The 23,069-nt window shown below is 45.2% G+C and overlaps 1 protein-coding gene across 2 annotated transcripts in view; it reads left to right on the top strand.

Moving 5' to 3' along the window:
• Positions 1 to 787: 787 nt before the first annotated feature.
• LOC147709034 (N-acetyllactosaminide beta-1,3-N-acetylglucosaminyltransferase 2-like) overlaps positions 788 to 23,069 on the top strand; it is a 144,503-nt gene continuing 122,221 nt past the window's right edge. The window contains exon 1 of one of the 2 annotated variants that reach the window (XM_086927638.1): positions 788 to 1,217. The gene's annotated coding sequence lies outside the window, so the exon portion shown is untranslated. Of the gene's footprint in view, positions 1,218 to 1,256; positions 1,535 to 23,069 lie in introns of those variants that run through there. The other variant, XM_086927639.1, reaches the window with a different exon arrangement.

Here is a 23,069-nt window from a genome sequence, read left to right as displayed (position 1 = left end):
GACCATTGGCTGTGTGCTGGCCAAGCGGGGTGTAGCTAGGCACAGGAGCTCGAGGGCATTTCTGCCTTTTCAGGAGTGGTTACGAGGTATGGATCACCGTTCAGTTGATGAGGGGGCAGTTTATACACCCAGAAGCTGTCTGCACAAGTACATTAATAGGTGGGGCCCATGGAAAGGGCATTTACACTTCCTGTTCAGTGTATAAGGGTGGCCATGTATAGTAACCACCTCCATACTTGTCCAGGTGCTCCCAGTGGGGTCGAAGAGGGTAGGGCTAAGTGGTCACACTGTAACTGAATAATTGAGGAGGTTGTTTGCTCCTGAAGAAACGTGTATGTAACGCTGACAATGTCGCGTTTTTGTGTTGTTATGAAAACAATAAAAAAAATTATAACAAAAAAAAAGAAAGCACCAGTATAGCGTCAAAACACCAACGTAAAAAACACTACAGGTCTCAGAACGCAGTGTACACTTAGCTACATGTCAGGATTTGTTGTTGATGTCACGCATTTGACGGGTATATGGCAATATAGTGTTTGAACATGTGGCTACATTTTAACAAGTTATATAACTGTTAGCTTCTGCACCTCTTTATTAACGAAATGTGCTTATTCTATTATTACTCAGCGATTCACTTATTACCATGTATCCCATCGTGATAACTGTGATTAATTCGCATTTTATTTTCACTAGGCACATGGCCAGTGCACCTTCGCAGTTGTTGCAACTTTGCATTTTATTTCATTGACTGTACAGCGTTAAGGAACTGAACACCCAGCGCTGGCTTGAGAAATTCTGTGACATCATGTCTGCACAGCTGTCTGTCAGCTCAGCCCCACGTCTGTGTTTCTTTCCCCTTCCTAAAGACTCAGACCAAATGTGAACATAACGCACTCCGGCAGAAAAGTGTTTACTCGAAGCACTTCCGGACAGGCGCACGTGACAGTCTTTGGGTGTGTTTTGAAATAGAAAAAAAAGAAGAAAAAATGCGCCGGGTTGGCCCCGGCTGATCAGTGGAGCTGCAGAAGCCCGAGCGGCGGCCAGGGAGCAACAGCTGCGCCCAGGAGAGGTGGAAGGCGCTGCGACATGGACAGCACTTAACTCCCGGGAGGAGGCGCAGGCGCGGGACCGTCACCCTGTGGCATGGCGAGGGGACTCGGTTTTGGGGGGAAGGAGTCGCCCGGAGATTTGTTCCTCAGTTGAAGACACGAGAGCAGGTAATTGTGAAATAGGGCAGCCTGGGTCAGACCTGCTCTGCTGGTGAGATAACGGAGCCTTGCGCAGTGAGCACGGACCGCTCGCTTCCCTCTTCGGCTGTCTCCGGTGGGAGTGGACCCACCCGCCTCCAGCAGCGCTGCCCTGCGGGGCGCTTCTTTCCAGATTCTTCACAGAAGTGGAAGTGAGATTGGGCGCTGAGGAAATGTGACGGGCGGGGAAGGGAAGTGGAGTGAGTGGTGCCGGCAGATGTCTTGGGTGCAGTCGAGGCTGCTCGGGTGTGGGAACGCCGACAAGTGGGGAGGCTGCCTGCCCGGAGGTGAGTTCAAAGACGAGGGTCTCGCGCGGTGGCGGGCGGGTCCGGGGCAACGAAGTGAACCGGTGCAGTCCCCGTCCGCACGCTTAGGGTTCCTTCAGTTTAATCCGGGGCATGCTGTCGGGTGTGAGCCGCAACAGCGTTACTTTTTTCCGAATAATGGTGTTGTGGAACACACCTCATCACAAGATTACCAGATGACTCGGTGTCATCAGGGACACCATGTTCCAGTCACGCTTTCTTCCCCTTTACAAGACATTTTCTTCAGGTGTTAGCCATATTGCCAACTTGAAATAAACTATAACGACAACTCTTCCCCCCCCCCCCGCCCCCCCAGGCATTTTTGGGTGAAAAATGGTGCTCTTGATGGCATGGCATCCAAAACTCACTGTCAGGTGTGCAAGTAGTTCATTTGGTCCTACTTAGCTCCCTCTTTTGCATTCTAGACGTTTTTCACATGCGACGTCGATAGTGCACGTCCCAGAGTTAAAACGGAAAAACGCAAGGATGAGTCAGCCATTCGTCTGACCTGGGACAGATGTGCTTTTCACTCGCGCTCGAAGCCTACCTTGTATGTAGGTAGCGCTTAAAAAACGGCGTTTGGTGAACTGCATTGCCCGAGCCTGCACTGCCTCTCGTGGAATATGAGGCGCAGGGATCGGGGCAGTGTTTGCTTAAGATCACACGGTTTGATCAAGAGGAGCGAAGTCCTTGGTTTCACAGTCGAGAGTTGCGATAGTTGTAGGAGCGCGGTGGCAGGTGTGGGGTTGCGTCCTTGTGTTCTACGGGCACAACGTGGGGTGGCTCGGTTTTAGAAACCGAACAGGGCAAGCCCCAAAAAAAGAGGGGGGGGCTAACCAAGCTAAGTGGTATGAATGATAGTGACATCATGGCGCGTGACAACGCACGTGGCATCACAACCCATGACCTCGCAGGAAGGGATAGCACAAGAAGTGATATCCGATCTTAAGACCTCACACATGTTTTGCAGGTCTATCCTGAGTACATTTGAGCGCATTACATTATTTGACAAATGAGATTTTGCGATGGCGTTGTGCCAAAAAAGTGACATGGGCCTCAACTTATACATTTTCTAAAAACTCTGCTAGAAAGAAATTGGCAGCAAGTGGCAGTATATCTGTTCTGCTTAATTGGTTGCAAAGTCTGCATTTTAAAATATATTATGGGGCTAAGGCATCTGCTGCATAGATCTTTGTGCTCAGTAAATCTCAAGGAATAATACTAACGGTAAGATAATTTTAGGTTCATGCACTTGCTGTAGAGATCTGTTTTTTGCCAAGTCCCAGTGTTGAATCAAAGTAGCACAGAAGGTTAAAATGTCTCCTGTAAAGCACTTTGTGACACGCAGATGATGCATTTTTATTTTATGTAGATGGGTAAGTGGGTCACTGCTTTTAACACCGAGATCCTTATACTTGCAGTTTATACATTGTAATCCTTCTAATACAGTGATCTATGAAAGACGTGGCTCCTACTCCTTGTAACCCTTACTGTCTTATGTTATTTATCCTGTAAATTAACTTACACACGTTAAGATTTGTTGTCGACGTACAACGTTTGTGTGTGGTGTAAAGCGCTTAGACACTCTGGATTGGGATGAGTAGCGCTCTAAAAGAAATACAACAAAATAGTGGTATTTAAATTGTAATTTGTGTAAATACTGGGACAGGCCAACACATCTGGCATTCTTGCAATGCATACATTCAGTTTTTATATATAGGGATCGAACAAAGTCAAAACTATGGCCTCTCTTAAGGACCTGTGAAGTAATAGATGTGTGGCTTTGTTTCCCCTCCGTTGCATTTGCAGCTAGGTGTGAGGTTCCAGGTAGCTCCCAGCCAGGATACACAATCAAAAGGAGGCCTGGCCTTTATTATTTTGAACTCTAGTTGAGCCCAAAACAAAGTCCTACCCCCACCTGCACATTTCTGTTTGGAGCTAAAACAGACACGGCGCAGGTGCTGCTGAATGCATCCTGGTGTCTGAGTATTTGACGGGGACCAGTTCAGCATATTCCTGTGGGGCCCACCTTATTGGTGGGGGAGGCGGCGTCCACCCTGTGAGAAGAGTGGGTGGACCCCGTGACTTGTGCCCTTCCGGTGACTAAAGCCTTAATTGCTTTGGAGTAACAATAGCGCATTTATGCAGCATTTAGTTCCCCCGACTACAGTCCATATAAACACATTGATCTCGTTTTATTGCTGTAAGGGATGTTTGCCATTTTGCCCTGTTACCACATTCCATCGTGCCCTTGGGGGTGCACGGGCGCCTGACAGCAGTGGATGCGACAGCCCTCTGAGGGCTACACTGAGAGGTCTCTCTCCCACCCCCATATGAAAAACCTCTATTTTTTGTCAAATGTCGTCCATGTGCGAACGTTCATGTCCTATAGACTCGGCGAGTTCTGAAGCTTATAAGGAGCCTTATTTCCACACAGATGCGCCTCCTCTCCCCCCGCGTTAGTGTCGACGTTTCTCTCCAACATCACCACCATTGTGTCTGAACTGCGTCGCATCTTGTCACGCTAACCCCAAATCAAAGAAAGCGCAAAGTTTACACTCGTGCATCTTGCACAACCCGACGTTTCTCAGTCATCAAGAGCCGGGTGTTGTGAAAAGTAGCACGTTCACGTTACTGTGGTTGAGGCTGTCCCGCCGTTTCATCCTTCCGAGGTTGATGACATTGCCATGTGTTTGATAATTTCTAAAAACGAATACTAAATCGGCAGGTGGTGTCACATACACGTTTTCTTCTTAAATGGCAAAAGATAAGGTCGTTTGTTGAAGCACTTTCACGGTTATATACACACAATGAGTGGATAAAAAGGTTGCATCCGTCTGCAGCAGACATATGAACCTAACAAGTCTCAGATCCAACTGGCAAGCAGCTAGGAAGACGATGACAGTGCAGTTTGTGCCCCCCCCCCTCCCCCCCCAACTGACGGAAGGGGGAGCCCTGTCCCCAGCTGTGGATCGTCATTTTGGAATCTGAAATAAATGTATTTTGGAGCAGCTCAAGTCCCACTCATATTAGATTATGGAGGTACTTAGAGCTTTCGGAAGGAAGGTCGTTGTCATTGGAACTATTTGCATGTTATCGCTGTAATGCGCCCTCTGCTGGCTGCCGTCGCAGATGCGGCTGTCTGGATTCGCCGCTTGTACCTTTCCACGGGAGGTCATGTAGGCACAGTCACATGCCCCACCTCTGGGGCTGTTGTGGGAGGGGTTCCGTGTTCTTCTCAGCCTGGGGCGGTTTCCAAGGGTTTCTCCCTCCTCTTCTTGCCGGAGTTAGCATTAATGTAGCGAACTTCAACCCCAGCCCGGGGCGGGCTCGGCTAGCGGCAGCATGTGCTTTCTTGGTAAGCCTTTATGTGGCCTGACATCTGTCAGGCCAGGCCACGTGAAACCTGAGATAGAAGCCGGCGCTGACCCACGCCTTGTCGTGACCGTGGGGGCGGGTCTCAGCTGTTCTCGGCCTCTGTCCCCAGAGAAGGAGGCCCCGAGGGAAGCTGCGTTTAGAAAATACCAGTTAGTTGACTGTTTGTACATCAGCAGCACCCATGTAATTACCAAAAATAACCCCAGACAGTTCTGGCTCCACAATAGCCCCTTGGCCGGCCAGTTCTGGCTTCTATCCCCCCTCGCCCCCCCCCCCCTTAGTTCGACCGAGGGGTGCGCACGAGAGAGGAGTGTGACGTCACCTCTTGCTTTGTACTTTTTTTTATTTTTCTCTTTATTTTTTTATGCGTTTTTATATAGCGCGGACTTTACCCGAAGGTGTCTGAGCGCTTCACAATAGAAACAAAACTGATACACGAGGAGAAAATTACAAGTGAACAAATTACAAAAGCAAACGTTAAGATACATGAGGCAAAAGTGACACTCGTGAGCAATCAAATACAAGAGGTGGCAAACGGTACATTATAGGAGGAAAACTTGACATGTGTGAAGGTTACACAAGTTTACAAAGTACAAGTAGAGGTGTAATACTGCAATAAAAGTCCCGTGCTCTCCTGTAGCCTAGGTCGAGTGTTACCATGGCAAGGATTCAGTTTAAGAATAAATTGTATTCAACCACAGTTTTGGAGTTTTACCGAATTGAATCTATTTTATTTCGATGCTCTTACTGTGAGGCGAGTCGACACCTGTGGGGTTATTACCTGTGATCTGTTTGTATTCCTTCCTTTTCGCTCGAATGTTTACATTTTTTTTTTCATAACCGTAGTTAATCCGTTCGATACGTTTGAGTGACTGTGTGGGCGCGCCTTATTAAAACTACAATGAGTTATTTTACGGCTGCACCTGTGTGCTCTCTGAGGCCGCGTTCAGCAGCAGGCGTCGCCGCATGACACTTTTATTTTGATAGTTGCGCAGCATTGCTGTCCTTCAAACGGTCGGGTTAAGCAATGCACTCAGAAAAGGAGACGGTTCCTGATAATTCAGGAGGCGACTGTGGAACATGGCGAACTGTCCAGACTCCAGAATGTGTGATCCTTGGCAGATCATTTTCTCTCCCCTCAACCCTTCACATGATACGCGAAACAGGCTGATGACGAGTATTAAGGGCATTAGAACCGAATAAGTGTGCAGACGGGTGTCTTTCCATTGCACCCGTAGTTTATGATTTTTAATTAATATATTGTATCAATCTGCGTTTTGAGATCGGAAAGAGTGTATGGGGGGGGGGGGGTAGTTAAGGTGAGTGCTGTCAGTGGGGGGTGTAGCAACGTTTAAAGTCTTACCATAACTTTTTTTGTTTTGTGCTGTAGACACTATTGCATCCTCGTCTACCAGAACTGCATTTTCAGAGACATTAGATTTAAGTGAAATAAGAGACATACTATTCTGTTTAGTGCGGGAGTACACAGGGGCTGTTGTTTAGGATTGAACTCCGTGCAAGCCTTCTTCTCTCCTTCCTCTGTTAGCCACAGTGCTTTTTTTTTTGAGACCTCGCCATTATGTGCACTTCACCGCAAGGGGCGCTGTCGGAACAGGCTGTGCTCGCTGCATACTTACTTATCTGTCGTTTTACTGCCCCTGGTGCTCTGAACCAGTTTTCAGTAAATATTATGACATGCAAACTGATCCAAAACATAATTTCTCAGGTGTACAATTTAGCCAGACCTATAACAATCAAGGCTGTGTATTGAGTATACCTAAGTAAAGCTGCCAACATTGGGAACACTTGGTCAATACAGACCCTTGTGGAGGAGGGATATGCATTCAGTTACATAATTATTCAATCCATGATTCACCTATCCTCATTTTCTATATTTCTGTCAATTAAAAGCATATTAAGCAAACTCTGCTGCATGGATGGCTGAAATGGACATTGAATTTCACAGCATCTACTTCAGGCAAATGTAGGATCAATTGTGACCATCAATCAATCAATCATAGACATTTATAATGCGCACTACTCACCCGGAGGGTCTCAAGACGCTGGGGGGGAGGGGGAGGGGGGGGGGGGGGGGGAGGGGGGTCCGCTATTGCTCGAACAGCCAGGTCTTGAGCTTCTTCCTGAAGGAGAGGTGGTCTTGGGTCAGGCGTAGGTCGGGAGGGAGGGAGTCCCACATGGGTACTCGCAAACATTTTCCCTGGGGCCAAAAAGTTATGTCTATGGCATGCCTGAGGGCTGCACTTATAGCAGCTGGGTGAGAGTCAGGGTAATGAAAGGTGGGCCTAGATAGGTGTGAAGCAGATGCATGGTGTGGACAACAAACTGAGTCACATGCCTTTTGTCTGCCACCAATGTTCTATTCTCATGCACCAAGAACGAAAGTCAAAGCATTAACTTCTAATATATAATGTGAAAGGGAAAGATATACTCGTCTGATGGTGGCTGAATTGCAAAATGTGAAACCAGGAAACCTTTATTTATGCCCGTTTAACAGCTTTCTGAATGTTCCTGAACTGTCAAGTGAACATCAGCCCAGAGCTGCTGGCCACCAGGGAGCCGCAATTAAGGGTCAAGAGGGCCGCATGCTGCCCTCGGGCCGCACTTTGAGTATCCCTGATCTAGAACATGCTTTGCTGCAATATGGCAGGTATTCCGAGATCACCCGTCTACCATCTATAAAGACTCCAGCTCTTCATGCTGACCAGACTCCAAGTTAGCTACCCTAACCGACCCCTGTTGTTTTCTTAGGCATGCACGTAATCATAATTCCGTTCTGTCGCAGCCAGCTGTGTGATAATTGACTATCACTACATAGACACTGGAAGATTATTTATTCCTAAACTTGAGACGAGGCCTAAAGGCCCACCTGTTTCGATCTAAACGTGGCCAGGTTTCTGCAAACTACTGCAGGCCTTCTGCTTGACTTTCTTTGCCACTCTTAAGTATGAAATTGATAATGAGGTAACTGTGTTATTGTCTTTCAAAAACCTAAAAGAAACAATATAATCACTCGAGTTGAGTAGGGCTACAGAACCTGATAATATTCCTGCAGTCACAATTAAAGTTAATAAAGAATGTTGGGCGAAAAATCTTAATTATAATTGTTTACCCATAGAACAAGGAGGCTTTTGAGCATGCTATTCCACAACTGATCACTGCTTTGCGGTAAATTGTGAAGAAGTCCATTGAGACATACCAAAGGTTATGTTGCTGTTTTGTACAGCTTTCAATACGGTTGATCGAGGGAGGTTATGAAGACAATTGCAAACTTGGAGCTTATAGATGCTAATTCAAGTATTGTATACATCGAATTTGGACTCTTTTTAGTGAGGTGACTCCTGGCCACCTCACTAAAAAGCTATATATATTGCGTCAAGGTGTATACTGGATTCCATTCTTTTCAGCTTGTATGTGGATGAACTACTAAGCGCACTAAATGTTACAATTAAAATGGGACTATTCCATGTACCCCGTTTAATGTATGGCCATGACCTTGCCTTGTTAGACTATGGTCCCAGGGATCTTGAGAATTGGCTGGATATCCGAGTAGCATATTGTAAGGTAAACCTTCTATAGAAAAATATGGAAAAAATAAGTTTTAGACTTTGGAGAGAAAAAAGGTGGCCCATCTAACTTGATTTTTACATGGGAGAAAAATAGAAGTTAGAATCTATAGATATCTAGGATTGCTGTTTTCTACAAATTTGAACTGGAATGAACATAGACAAAGTATTTAATTTACAGCACTTTTACAGTCAGGTTTCCTAGGGAACTTTTAATACAGTTAATGGAGGGCTGTCATTTTCATCTTCTTTAATATCTTTTTGTACAAAATCCCTTCTTTAGCACTTTATGGATCAGAATTTGTTTTGTATAAAAATAAATGACATTTTAGATCCAGTGAAAGTAGCTGTTTAAAGAGAATGTTTGTCCTTCCAAGCATACGTTGTGAAATTAATTTATTATCTTGGTCTCGCATGGCTGCTGTACGTTATTTAAAAACATTTTAATAAACTTTCATCATATAACGGAGTAATTAAATGATCCCAGATATGATGGATGGAATCACAAAGTAGTTTGCTTAAATGGGCGCGGGCTCTATTGAAATATATACAAACATTTGCAATGCAATAGATATTGCATTGCTAAAAGTTTGAGCTATTGACGTAGCATTGCTATTTGCAACGGCAATAGCTCAAACTTTCAGCAATGCAAGACCAATTGCATTGCAAATGCTTGTTTTTTGTGCCCTCTCCTCTATCCCCCCCTCCCCCTACTGTCCCCTCAACACTGTATCGCATAGTACTAATTAATATTCTCTTTTATATTACTCTGTACCCATGCTGTATATTTTTGTATATTTTTGTTTCAATAAAAAAATGACAAAAAAAAGGAAAATTGTTCGAGAAAAGTCTTAATTCTGACTTTATTTAACACCTGGGTACCGAAGTGATCCCATTCTTAAAATCCTGTATCTTTAAGAGATTTCACATCGGAGCATATGGTCCGTCTAAGTGTATAACTTTCTTGGTGGGTTGCCTTATTGACGCATGCAGATTGAGGTGCAGTGTGTATGTGCGCCTGTGGAGGTGATCCCTTATTTTGACTGAGTGAATGGATGTTATTCATCCTATTGATGTCTATGTAAGTTTGTTTTAGGGCGTGCAACTGTAGTAAATGTTGCTGCCGTATACATAACTCTCTTTCACTGGTGTGTTTGTGTGGACGTTGCAACCTGGTTTGTAAATGGCGAACCTGTACCTATACCTGTAGGCCTTATGTGGAACATTAAAGTGGGTATTCTGGAGAGCCTTCTCCTTCTATGACCAGGCACAGGAGAAAGTAGTTTGCGGAAGATCACACAGAGTGCTAAGTCGTGATGCCGACACAGAATCTGTACTTTGGTCTTCCCAAACTCTGAGCCTTAGCAGCAGACTGCGCTTTCGTCCTGGGTGTACTGCGTCAGCAGCGGGGCGCTGAGATCGGGATGTCTGTGGACATGCAAGTCAGGCTGCGGAACTGCAACTTGTCTGCATGCTCATAGTTGAAAACATATAGCATACTATATGTGTCTGAATGTTAATTATGAAATGAATTCCCTCTTAGTACTGCGAGCTGAGTTAGCTCCATGCAGGCACTTTTCTTACCATCTGCAAAGGTGATAATCCACTCTAGGATGTACATGAGCTATTGGCAGAAATGCTTGTGTCACTCAATAGCGTTGTGTGCACAGGGATATGGACTATTTTTTATGAGCCCACTGATACACCAAGCATTTGCAATCCAATATATCTCGCATTTATGAAACTCTTGCAAATGTGAGACCTATTGCTATGCAAATGCTTGTTTGTAAAAGCGCCCCATGCAGCGCTTTCACTTTAATGGCGACCACGCCACTTTCTTTAGACGAGCCACTTCTAGGACAGGAGCGCGGCCGTCATTAAAATTGAAGCATGGTATGGGGTGCTTTAACCCCAAAAAAGTATTTGTTTGTCAAGTTGACAAACCTGTGGGTTTTTTTGTAGTTTTTTTTTTTTTTTTGTGTAAAAGCACCCTATGCCTTTGCTTCACTTTAATGGCGGCTGCGCCTCTTTCCTTAGACGTGCCTCATCTAAAGAAATGGGCGCAGCTGCCATTAAAGTGAAAGCGCGGCATAGGGCACTTTTACAAACAAAGTTAAGAAATAGAAAATAAAACATGCAGCTGCGTTTGGTGAAGCAAATAAACCAAAGCAGATGATAAAATAACGATGGATTAACCCCAGATCTGTGACTGGGGGTGAATGTGTTGCCATTGTGCAACATTCCGTCCATCATCCTGTGTGTTTTGCAAATAAACCAAAGGCGCGGCTGCCACTGTAACAGCATGGCATGGCGTGCTATAAAAAAAAGGTGCAGGAGAGCGTGTCCTGTCTGCAACAGCAGGCAGGTGAAAACCATTTAACGAAATAGTGCTTGGAGTCTGTAATTACAGGCTACAGAGTAACAACACATGTTACAGGGGGTGTCCATGGGAGGTTACAAAATGAGACAAGGTGGTACTAAGGAGGGACTACTAAGCCTATTGACCAATGAAAAGGCAGTTTACAAAGGACAATGACACAAGCCTATCAAATTTGTGCGGAGCTTGAAGTCCTTACCTGAATACAGCATGCCTCTCAGAGCAGCTCATACCCTGCCCAGGCCCGACCTAAGAAGGAATCGAGGAGTATTTCTTGTCCTCGGGGGTGTTAAGTGGTCAGGACCAGTTCCAGCTAAAGTCATTAAACAACTGACCTTTTAGTACTGTCACTGCAGAAAGATCAGATGTATCTTGTTCAAAAATCCTCGATCAGGCTTACATTGTATACTTGCCCAAATCGGATTGGTTTCCCTTTCTATTTCACTTGTCAGATTGTGCACTTCAGCATGAAATGTTACTGTACAGGTTGGGGTGTAACCTTCTATTGTTGGGTCTCACGTGTGGCTGCAATCGTTAAAGAAAGTACTGGTTTTTGTGTATGTGCTTTGTCAATTAAATATACTGCTACCCATCTTTTAATTGACTCTCCTTTATTTTAAAAAATGCCTTGTAAAATGTTAAAAACTCTGTATTTACAAGTAGTTCCTGTTGGGGGTAAATATAGCTGGGGTTTCTTTGGCGCTCAACCACTATCCCATGCTGTTTTCACCAACCCTTGTTTATGTTGCGGTGCTGTCAAGGGCAGGGAGATTCCCCCCCCCCCCCCCCCCCCCTCCACCCCCATAAAAGGTGTGATCCTACAGATCAATTGAAACAAGTGCATCAATCCCCCAAGCACACTCTGACTTGACAATATGGGGTTTATCTGAGATGCATAGTTTTCAATCTCCCACGTCATTCTGGCACGAGTGGCTTGAGCACTCTACAGAGACTTCAGTTATGAACTGATCAATAAGACTCCCTTTCCCTCAAAGAAATCAGGCAGGAAGGCCATTTACCTTTTGTGTCCCTCTCCTTGTGTTCTATTTCATTTTGTTTGGAAAGCAGAAGTAACACAGGTAGCTTATCAGAGGGAAACATGCAGGTCAACAGCTACCTTTAATCACATTTTGTTGAATCATTAACCTGGCAGCAATACACTGGTTGTCGCTCATTGCTTATCAAGAATCTAGGTGTGCACTCTGTTTGAAGTGACTGAAGAGTGGATTGAAACCATACTTGAGGCTGGAGCAATAGATCACATATATTCTAGAAGCTCAAACTCCAATTCCTATCAGCTACACCAGTGCTTAATTTGAGCCGGTGGTTGCAAGTGGGGACCAAAGCACTCCTTTATGGGGACTGGTACCTATTTTTCCTAATGGTGCTGCGACCCAGAGCGACAAAAACACAGAAGTGGGAAAGAAGGAGGAAGAGAAGATGGGAAAACCATGATTAAAGGAGAAAGCAGGGATGTCAACCTTTAAGTGTGAGATAAAGGGGCTGGAAGTGTGTAATTGAGTGGATGAAGGAGGCAAGTGGTTGTATCAAGACTGCACAGCCTTGGTTATGTGGCACCCCTGATATCTGTAGCATCTGCTGTAGCTTCTGACCTAAACTTTTGGCCCGCTACTTATTTCTTTATTAATTAAACACTGCCTTGCATCTGAAATGCAGTAATGAGGGGATACATGTAGCAGAGTAGGGTTCTGCTTCCTACGGGTACCCCCACTTTTTGCTGTGATTATCTGTTTTTTTTTACTTTAGTGTGGCTTTGGGCCTGCCAATCAGACCCGCAGCCCTGCTGTTCTCTCTCTAAATTGATACCATGCACTTTAGGTACATACCACATTGGTTACTGGGTCACCCTTGTGAGCCCCTGTATAGTGTACCATAGGTACCCAGGGCATAGGTGCACCTTAGGCCTACCAGGGGCTGCAGCATGTATTGTGCCACCCCTGGTTTGCCTTCCAAACTGACACCACAGGTATGTTCACACAGCCTGGGTAAGGTGATGTAATCACCCCTTACTTAGATATAGTGTCTGTCTGCCTATCCATCCCACTCCTATGGTAGACATTAACAATCCTGGAGGCAGAGTGCTTGGTTTTAAGTGAGAGGGTGCCCTAGCATGAGCTGAGCCCCCCTGCAGCTTTCGGAACCATCTCCTTATAGCTGTTCTATGATATAGCCATACCATATACTCGTAAGTGCCTTATAATCCTTGCGGTTAATGCTAACTTTGGTTTGGCGTTATCAAAATATGTTGTATGAGTGTCAAACACTTTTGAATACTAACCGCCCCCCCTCCTAGTCCTGGCGGCGGGGGTAGCATTCCACCCTTCTAGAAGGAGAAGGCATGTAGTTACTGCTTTACCCGGTTAAAGTTAAACAGAGCCTCCGCATCACAAAATGGATGCTGCTGCCACAGACACGAGTCGGACCTCCTGTTGCTGGACGAAACTCCAGATGGGGCGGCTTGGACAATAGGTTTCCTGTCCAGGGAGGTGCTGGCACCTTCCTAGACAGGGTTTTGTGTATTGGGGCAGGGAGGGCTGCATTCAGTGAATGCTTTACAGACACTGCCTGGGGCACACAAGGTCCATGCATAGCCCAGTTCAAACCAGTTGCTTGGGCACACAGCCCCAGCTCTGGCGCGAAACTGGACAAAGGGAAAGGGGTGTAACCACCCCCTTCTCAGGTCCACCCATAGGAGGGACCTAGCCAGGTAGTCCAGCCCATATCCATAGTATAAGAGCTGTGTCCCTAGGACTTTAAATTACCATGGACGTATCTTTGAAAGACATATCCTAGACCTTCGACGTTCCATTCTGGCTGGAAGACGGAAGATATCTCCCTTGTGGTCAAGGAGTGACTACCCTGTGCAAACAGGCACCAACAGCAACTTTGCCAGTCTGCATTTTCAAGGCTCCTGTCGGATCCCAAAAAATCTGTGACACAGGACACAGACTTCCAGACATCTCTGACCCGACCCACATCCACAGCAAAGCTGAGACACGTGGTGGACACAAGAGACTTGAGACCGGAACTCCTGGACATCCTGCATTTTGCTACCTGCACTCCTTTCCTGAAGCCTCAGTAAGTTGTGCATTGCGGTACGAGAAGCCCCGGACCCGAGCACTATTTGCACCGAAGCTCAGGCCCCCACACTCCGCGAGTGTCCGGTGGGCCCTGCTCTTGCATTTCAGCTCAATGCGTCTTCCCGGTTCTGAGTCCGTTGGCTAGTAAGCCCCCTGAAGACTCCATTATGAAACTAACTCGCTTTCTTGATTGCTCCAGGCTTGCTCCACCTTCCCTGCAAAGGAGAAGCGCCACAGACCTTGCTGGTCTGCAACAGAGCCAATCTCGACATCCTGCGTGGGTTGCAGTTGCCAAGGCTTGTTGGGTCCAAACCGGATACCGACACTGCAGTCAACTAGATCTGTCGTGGGACAGCTCGAATCCAGTGCCTGGTCATCGTCGATGCCTCCTGGACCTCGTGGCTGAAGAGACAAGTTTGACTTCTTCACCTGAAATCGCCCTACATCGCCTGGTTCCTTCCTGGTTCATTCCTGGTCACTGGCTAGTGACCCAGACTCTGTCCCTTCTGCTTTCAGGTTCTTTAGATCTTCGATCCACCCTTGGATCCACTCGGACACTTTTCCTCTGGTCGCCTGCAGCACTTCTTTGCAGCTCTCCATTGAAAACGACGACAAAACCCGACACGAAAAAACACCCGTATTCCCGGGGTGAGGTAACATGAGTACTCCGGTGCTCCTGTGGGTCTTGACTCTCGAAATGTCCTAGTTTAAAAGGGTTCCATCCTAGTCCATCCGGAAGTGTCCTTAAATTGTATATTTGTAACTTCTACAATCTCCATAGAAAGTCAACGGTAACCTGCGGCTGTGTTTAGACACTGCACGCGTCTCCCTTGGGCCTCCTGCGTCCTAACCTTTGGTTGATTAGAGTAGCCCCAGCGATTCCATAGTCCCCAGGCCTGCTTTCTAACTCTCTTTTGGTTCTTATACCACTTCCTTAGTATATGGTTTGTGAGACCCCTAGGGCATAACGTATACTGTTCAACTTACAGTATATTAATTGTGTGACTTGTATTGTATTTTTACCTCTGACCTCATAAAGAGTGCAGAGGGGTTGTGTTTAGATTAAATACATATATTTTTGATATATACCTTGAGTGGTGTCCTTTCATTTGGCACTCAAGGGATTATAATTGGTAAAACAACTTGCTTAACTCGCCTACTGAAGTCTTAGCCTGAAGACTGCTGGTTCATGCTACCACTAGGATAGCTTTCTATAAGGGTAACTTAACAACCACTATCAATAAGGGTCGATTAGACTGGTGCAAGGTGCCCACTAGAACTAGTGGACATCATATGCCAGGCTAACTTCACACAATACATTGGAGAGATGATGAGCCCAATATCTGCAAATCCTGCACGATGGAAACTGCAACAGGGAAAAAAAGGCTGCTGTGTACCTGGCAACATGTAACAACATAAGGCACCCATAAGTCCACGGACATGTAAAAAGACTTAGCTCCTCAACCACAACGTCCCTGGAGAATATACAGACAACACCAGAACTAATGCTCTCTCCATGTTATGTTTGATTTTTCCTATAGGTAAAACGTACTATGTATGTAAAAACAGTTGCCATCAGCTACTCTTTGACATTGCTTGAATCTGGCATGACCAGCACAGAAATATTCTATTTAACCAACAGGCTGTCTAACTTTCAATGTACCGCTGCAAGCATTGAAAAGGCCATTACGTTTTTATTTCTACCTCTTGGTGTTCCAGTAGAAACAGGAGTTACATGCACCTGGTTTTCCTTCACGATGCTCTGTCTGCATTGTACAACTCCCTACTTCTCCAATGACTATATTTATTCCATCGCAACTCCCATGCTGCCATCATGTCTGGGAAAAGCAAATGAGCGAATTGTCAGTCAGTGGATTCCAAAAGCACACTATCCATTTGTGTCAGCAAAAATCTCACTGAGCTTCTTCTCATTGCACTAAATTGTTCCAATTGTTTTGACATTTGTGTTTCTTTAGTAGTCTGAAAAATGAAGCTCTGATCTTACATGAGCTGTATGTAGCTGGATCGTAGCTGCAGGTATCCGAGATGAATGAAACAAGGGCTGCACCATAGCGCACTGAAGCCTACTCGCTATTTCCCACTCTGTTATCCAGGTGCGGCCAGGAAACTAGCTATTACCACCAGGCAGCCATTTTTTTCGAAATCCCTGGATTTTAATGTGACATTGATGCTGAAAAGACAGAACCTGTGTCTAAGAAAATGTGTGGTCGAAATACACAGATGTCACCAGGGGCATTGCTGTAAACAGTAGATGGGAATGGACGCAGGGCTGAACCTTGGGGGTAACTTACATTATAAATGTAGGCATTAAGCTAGAAGAGCATTAACACAGCAATTAGTAGGAGTGGTCCGATGGGGAGGTGGCGAACCAGGAGAGTGCCCCCATGTCTAGAGTAGAGTTCGTTCTGTGGACTTATTTATAACCAATTGAAGATTAAGCTAGCAGGGTTCGGACCTGGGCAGTCAGTTACGGGTGTGTGGCTTTTCATGGAACATGTGGCAATAGGGCAGATCATTCTTGTATTTCTTGTACTTCACAGCGTTCCACGGTTATGGTATAACTTAAAAGGCTGGAGTTTCAAGCAGAATCTTGTGACGGTATAGATTGCATGCTATGCAAATACTTGGACCGAGACAAAATAATATAGGGATTGGTATGCTTATTAGGAGAGGTACTACACCAAAAGCCCCAAAGCTGGGGAGTGTACTTGTACCCTTGGTAAATTAGTTAGCCACAACTGTCTGATTTTGTCTGGGATTGAAAAGTAGCAGGCGGAACAGTACATATTTAGGAACTACCCAGAGTTCCTACATTTGTTTCGCAATCAAAGCTTGTGGGTGTTTGGGGTTGAGATATATACATACATACAGGACTTCAAAGTAATATGTAATTTATTACTATGATGGGAGTAGTCATGATGATCAAATCACACTCATTGGTAATATGCTGTTTGTTATCATGTGGAGGGGCAACATGAATTGAAATGCAAAGCAGTGGGTGTAAAGTTTTACTGTCTTTGGAGTCAGGACACAGTCAGTGGGTGGCAAGAAGCAGGGTAGGAGGAACGTGTGTAAATTGTGGCAAATGGGTGAATTTGTTGGTTGAGAGCAAGGTTTTATAAATGGTAGGACAGTGGGGTAAGGTTGTATGGTGGGGAAGAAGGGTCTGTAGAGCGCAATATAGGATTTATAGCTGATGATTTGGGGTGAATATGGAGAAGTGTTGAGAGCATGGAGGTGCGTGGATGGCTTTGGTCTTGCTACCTCCCAGCTGCACAGCAGAGGTCCATTGTCACTCCTAGAAGTGTAGCATGGATTGGAGGCCTCATGCAGTGGACTGCTGAAGCCTGGACGGTGAGCAGTGCTACGTGTGATTGGGCATTCCTTGGACTTGAGGCATGGTCTTAGCTGTGACGCAGTGCTTGTAATGTTGCAGAGTATGTGGAAGTCCTTTTGATGGGTGGGCAGACAAAGCAGCAGCAGGTGCTTATTGGGGTGCATGTTTTCTCCTCAAACTGATGTTCTGCTGTGGTTGCTATTGTTGTTCATGGGATCATCCCATCATAAGAGGAAGATATTTCTCTGTGTAAGCATTTGGTGGCAGAGAGTGGTGCTCTATTCTGTAGTATTGTAGTTCAGATCCAGGCAGTGGTAGCCCAATTTACTCCGACTCTAACTTATTTAATAATATAATCCGGGCCACTAGCATTATGCGTGAGTGGAATACCAAATTCTATGTCGCGGTTGATCAAATTATGCAGCAAGAAAAGGCAAAATATGTGGCCACTTTAAAAAAATAGATCTATTTCTTCATTATTGTGTCATTTCTACACATGATAATACTGTCTGGGCAAAGGTTTCACCTCATTAGTATCAGTGTAACAACCAAATACAGAAATAAGCATCTGAAAGATGACCAGTTAACCTTTGCCAAGGGCCTTCAACTGCACACGTTTCTTGTAACTATTGATCCGTTTGAGCTGGAAATATTTTTTTGGGGGGGGGGGTTAAAACCTACTGATTATGCAGCACATGACGGATTATGAATCTGTACTCTTATTCACCCTACTTCTTGTTGCTGTACTCTGTCAGAAGCGCCTTGAGACATGTCGTGATTTGGCGCGATATAAAACCCAGATACAAATACAAATGCAGAAAATCCATAACTATACGAAACGCTGTGGCTTCAGAAACGAAAGACTTCAGTGGCCCTGGATATAATAGAAGTTCTGTTTGGGCACTGTAGTGTGGATTCTCATATACCTGTCCACGCAGGATGGCAGTCCTGCTAGAAAACAGCGTAGTCCGTAGCCAAGGAAATGCTTTTCTCAATTTAGCATATGGGAGTACAGTATCTGACTTTTCAAATAAAAAAGTGGATCTTAAACGCCAATGATAATGGAGATATGGGTTCCTTACCATCCAGCAGTGATGGCCGTGTATGCTATACAAAGAAGTGAGTAGTGGTCGTAAATGCGACACCTATGCACATCATTGCAACTGCTGTGCCTCTGCGTGGCTATTTGGGGTTTTTAATGTATACAATTCATACTTATTGTAGGATTTCTTTGGTCACCACGTCTCGTGGTTTTCATGTGGTCTAAATGCGTAAGATAATTTCTCTCAAAGTTTTTCGAGGAGGGGTCAAAGATTAGATGACGTCACCTAGTGTCTTGCCCTTGGTGGAGTCAAAGGGTGTGTAATTTCACTTTTGCAACTCCTCTTGTTTGTGGTGAAATGAGGTCGCTGTAGAACCGTGGGATAAGTGAGAATTCTAAAGGAACGCCGTCATGCTACAATTCAGAATGCAGCTTGAAAAATAGACTAACAGGTTTTTTCAACACTTAGTTTGCATCTCAAACCGGGAACTTTTGTGTATTCTATTTCTGTGGTGGATAGTGCCACCAGAAGAGGCTGGCGAGGATGAGACTCTTCCAACAATCCAACTCTTTAATATATTTAGGGCTCCCGGTTTTATGGTAACTATTTTTTTCAACATTTCCGTCTGTATTTAGCCATATTTATTTTTTGTCCCTTTAATTAGCAATAATCCATATTTATTTTGCGTTTTGTGAACAGATGATGTGATAACTCGTATGTTTCCAAATTTAACAGGTAAACATGCACTCTTACATTGATGCCTTTCGGGTATTAGCACAGCCAAAAATAATAAGTACACACACCAAAATTAGGATTATAGCACAAATGCCCATTGTGATATGCAGTAATTTAAGCAAATCTCATCTGGCTTTGTAAATCCTCATACTGCTAATATGCACAGCTGTTGTCCTGAAAGGCATTAATCTCACCATTGAAACTCACTCAAAAAGAAGTCAAATTATCAATTTTTCCCACTTTTAAAAAATAAATACAGACAGGAAACACATTGTTTTCTGACTATATTTATCTGAAAAAATCAGTAAAAACAGCGAGCCATATTTATATATAATACCTGCATGAGTATAATGTAAGTGAGGGTTTGAGTGCAGATCTAGCACAACCGGTAGTAACGGTCAATAAAGTGATTCTTTTCCTGTTCTCAGTGCTGACAATAGGAGAACACCTCCGCTACTCACCGAAAGGAAGAAGTACAAAAACATTCCAACTTGCTGTCTTACCTAACAAAGCAGTATCCACCCAATGATGCTCCAGCAAGCCTACCTATGCCATACCATGAAGCTTGACCAGCCACCGCGAGGCAGTTTAGTAAGCGCTGGAACAAGTAATGGAATCTATAATAAGGTTACCAGTATGGCATTGGGACAGGACCGCATTGATTTTCTTCCTCTGCCATTTATTTTTCCCTGGACTTGCACCAGCAGGAGGTGAACCAGCCGCATGGAGCAGCTTTTACCGGTGCATGACCTGAGAAAACGTGTAATAGCAAAACACATAGCTATGTATGCACCAACCCCTCAAGCGGGTAAAGCTGCTTTCAAGACCCTGTTCCCAAACCCCACCTTATATTGCTTCTCCACCGCCTGTCAGTAAGTGGCAAAGTTGGTAACTGGATCCCAAGTAGTAACCCTGCAAAAATCGCATCCGGAAAGCAGCCAGGTTCTCCCATGACAATGTGGACATCCCTCCCGTAGCTTCTTTAAATCCAACTGCCTATTTCTGCCAGATGGAGAATATACCTTGTAGATCTTGGGTCTAATTGACCTACACCGATTTTAACATTCATGCTACTCTGACATACCACCAGGAGAAATACCTAGCGCTCTTGGGGGATAGAGATATGTATTGTCAAAGTTCAGGTATGTGGGAAACTCCTTAATCATAGGGCTGTTCATCTGCAGGGTGTCCATAAAGTGATTTGTCCACACAAACAATTGGCACCCCCTTAAGTCGATGATGAACCAAAATCACTTTAATTCTCTCTGTATCATTTAGACTCCAGAGTGAGACTCCAGGCCATTTCCTTCCAGCAGAGTCACAAAATGTGGGCTTTTTCAGCAGGAGGCCATGAGTGCGCTTTCAGTCGAGGCTTCTCCTACACGTGAGCTGTGCGGCAGGTGGTCTTCAGCGTGATCGATGCATCCATGCTCTTGGTAGGGCTATCCACACCTGAGCTATCGACAGCTGCGAGGGAGCCAGATCTCCTGGTTGCAGTCTGTGAGGAAGACTTCAGCCCCAATTTAAGGTGATGCACAGTGACCTGAAGCCTTGCACATGATACTGACTCAAACTTGGGGCCGAGTGCCTCCATGCAGCTTGGGCACGGGGTTGACCAAAAATACTTTTTCTTTACTGCCGTCTTTGCAATTACGGTTTGGAGATCGTCACTGCATGAAGCCCACAGACTCTGTTGAGGTCAATTTTGAAAGATGGGAAACTCTCACTCATCGTTTAAAAACCAGCCTTATATAGCGGCTGCATGCATTGCAAGTGTTAATTGCGCCAGGACGCTGTATTCCTTAGCATCTCTCATTCCTCAGGGATCAGGGGAATATCTTTTAGGTGAAACCCCCATGAGGAGAGTGCATTTGGTTGAATCAGAGGCTTGATTGAGGAACTCAGGCAGATACCAGTATGAAGCAAATGAACCAGGCCCTACAAAGCTGGTTATTTGCTGGGTTTCCGGGGCAATTGGAAAGTAGTGGACGAAGGCGCATAGGACATTATTGCACTGACTGTACTGCTGAAAAGTATATTGAAACTCGAAGGGAAAGAATTGCTGCAATGTATGGACGTTGTGGCCACTGTCCTCAGTTCAGTTGTTTTTGTTGGCATGGACTTTCACCACCTGTGGCCGTGCTTAAGATCATGTGTGTAGGGCGCCATAAAGCTTCTGTTGATCACCTGCGCGAGCCTGCTGTCTCTACAAATGGCCTGGTATTGCCAAGTCCCCTCCCTGGACATAAACAGTAAAACACTGTCCCCTCCCCCATGAATCATATCCAACAGAAATTCTTTGGATGAGCGGTCGATAACCCTGGCCGTATTTATTACAAATTAATAAAACACATTATTAATAACTCCTAATCAAAAAATGAATGTAATCGAAGGGAAAGCTTTGCTGAATGTATGGATGTTGTCGCCACTGTCCTCGGTTCAGTTGTTTTTGTTGGAAATGGGTGTTGGCATGAACTTTCACCCCTGTGGATGTGCGTAGGGCGCCGTAAGCTTCTGTTGATCACCTGCGCGAGCCTGCTATCTCTACAGAAGCTGCTATTGCCTGGCGCTGTGTTTGCCTTCACACATAGGTTGAGTCATCACAGGAGGAATTCGACTACTTCCTAGTTGTGCGTGGTATGCTCCCTCGTTAAAAAAACAAATATGACTGCACAGCAGAGCAAGGGGACGTTTCAGAGAGGATGCAAGGATTTACGTTTGCGGTCACTGAACAGGCACAAAGCAGTCACGTGTATGTGCTTGTTCCTACCCCAGGTGTCTTTAAGACTGTAATCTTTCACTGTCATTTTAACTTTTGATACTACGTGGAGAGTTTCGGGAAAAATGTTCAGAAGCATAATACACCGTATTCTGTTGTAGCATTTATATAGTGCTTCGTGCCCCTGCGTGAGACACTAGAGCACATTGCTGACTTGTAGCGAGCTACACTGCGCCACTGTGGGAGATTGCGTGGTTGACAATGTTGTATTTGTTGGGATTCTTTGTGATAAGTATTTTGATGTTGTGCATTAGTGACCAGAGAGGTGATCTTGTCTTGGAGTGTAGCGCCGAAGAGTGTGACGGAGGAGAAGGTGTGAGAGACAGGTGCACATATTAGAATTTTACTGAGGACCAAAAGATTTAGGTAACCACACAGCACCGGCCTTACCAGAGGGATACAGTTGGCCTTGGTGTTCATAAGGAAAAAACAAATGCATTTCTTGGGTCTCTGATGACACAAGCAGTCGTGGTTCTTGCCGCACTTGGTTAGCTGTTACCGCTGGATGCCTGATGCACCACGGTCACTTTTAGACTCGGCTCACCAATGCCACTTTTCCTTTCCTACTATAGACAAAAATGGCGCCCATACTGTCCTCTCCTGTGAGGGTGGCACTTTGTGGACTGTGTGGAGCACACTGCAATCCTAAGCATTCATTTGGGGCCCTCTGATAGAACACGGCTTCACCTGCAAAAGAATAGCAGAAACTTTTCAATGTTGTACTGCAAAGAGCAACCAAAAGCTAAACTAGCATTGGCAAAGCCAGTAGTCCCGGGGTTAATGAGCTAATGCAGACACCATTGGCACATTAGAGCAAGACACATTGAAAGGACCCAGCAGAAGTGCACAAAGAGGGCTCATTTTGTAAAGTAGTCCATCATTAAGTTCATTGCAAGCACGGAGGGGATGCAGAAGAATACTCAGACAGCCAATAGCATTAGTGAGGATGTGAATGCTGCACTGGGTCGAGACAAGTCGTGATTGACAAAGTCTCAAGCCAATGGCTGAAAGAGGCTGATCTAGGAAAGCCAACAGTTGATAGGGCGGACCCAAAGCACACTCTGGATATTGTTAGCAATACGTTTGTGACGGCTGGGCTGCAAAAACCCAGAAGTAAAAAGGAAACGTGATTATATACTCACAAAGTGTGATTAGACAATGA

This window comes from Lissotriton vulgaris, chromosome 6 (genome assembly GCF_964263255.1).
Source record: "Lissotriton vulgaris chromosome 6, aLisVul1.2, whole genome shotgun sequence".
Classification (NCBI taxonomy): Eukaryota; Metazoa; Chordata; class Amphibia; order Caudata; family Salamandridae; genus Lissotriton; species Lissotriton vulgaris.
Note: the sequence above shows the minus strand (reverse complement) of the source record. Positions and strands in the feature narration are given on the sequence as shown.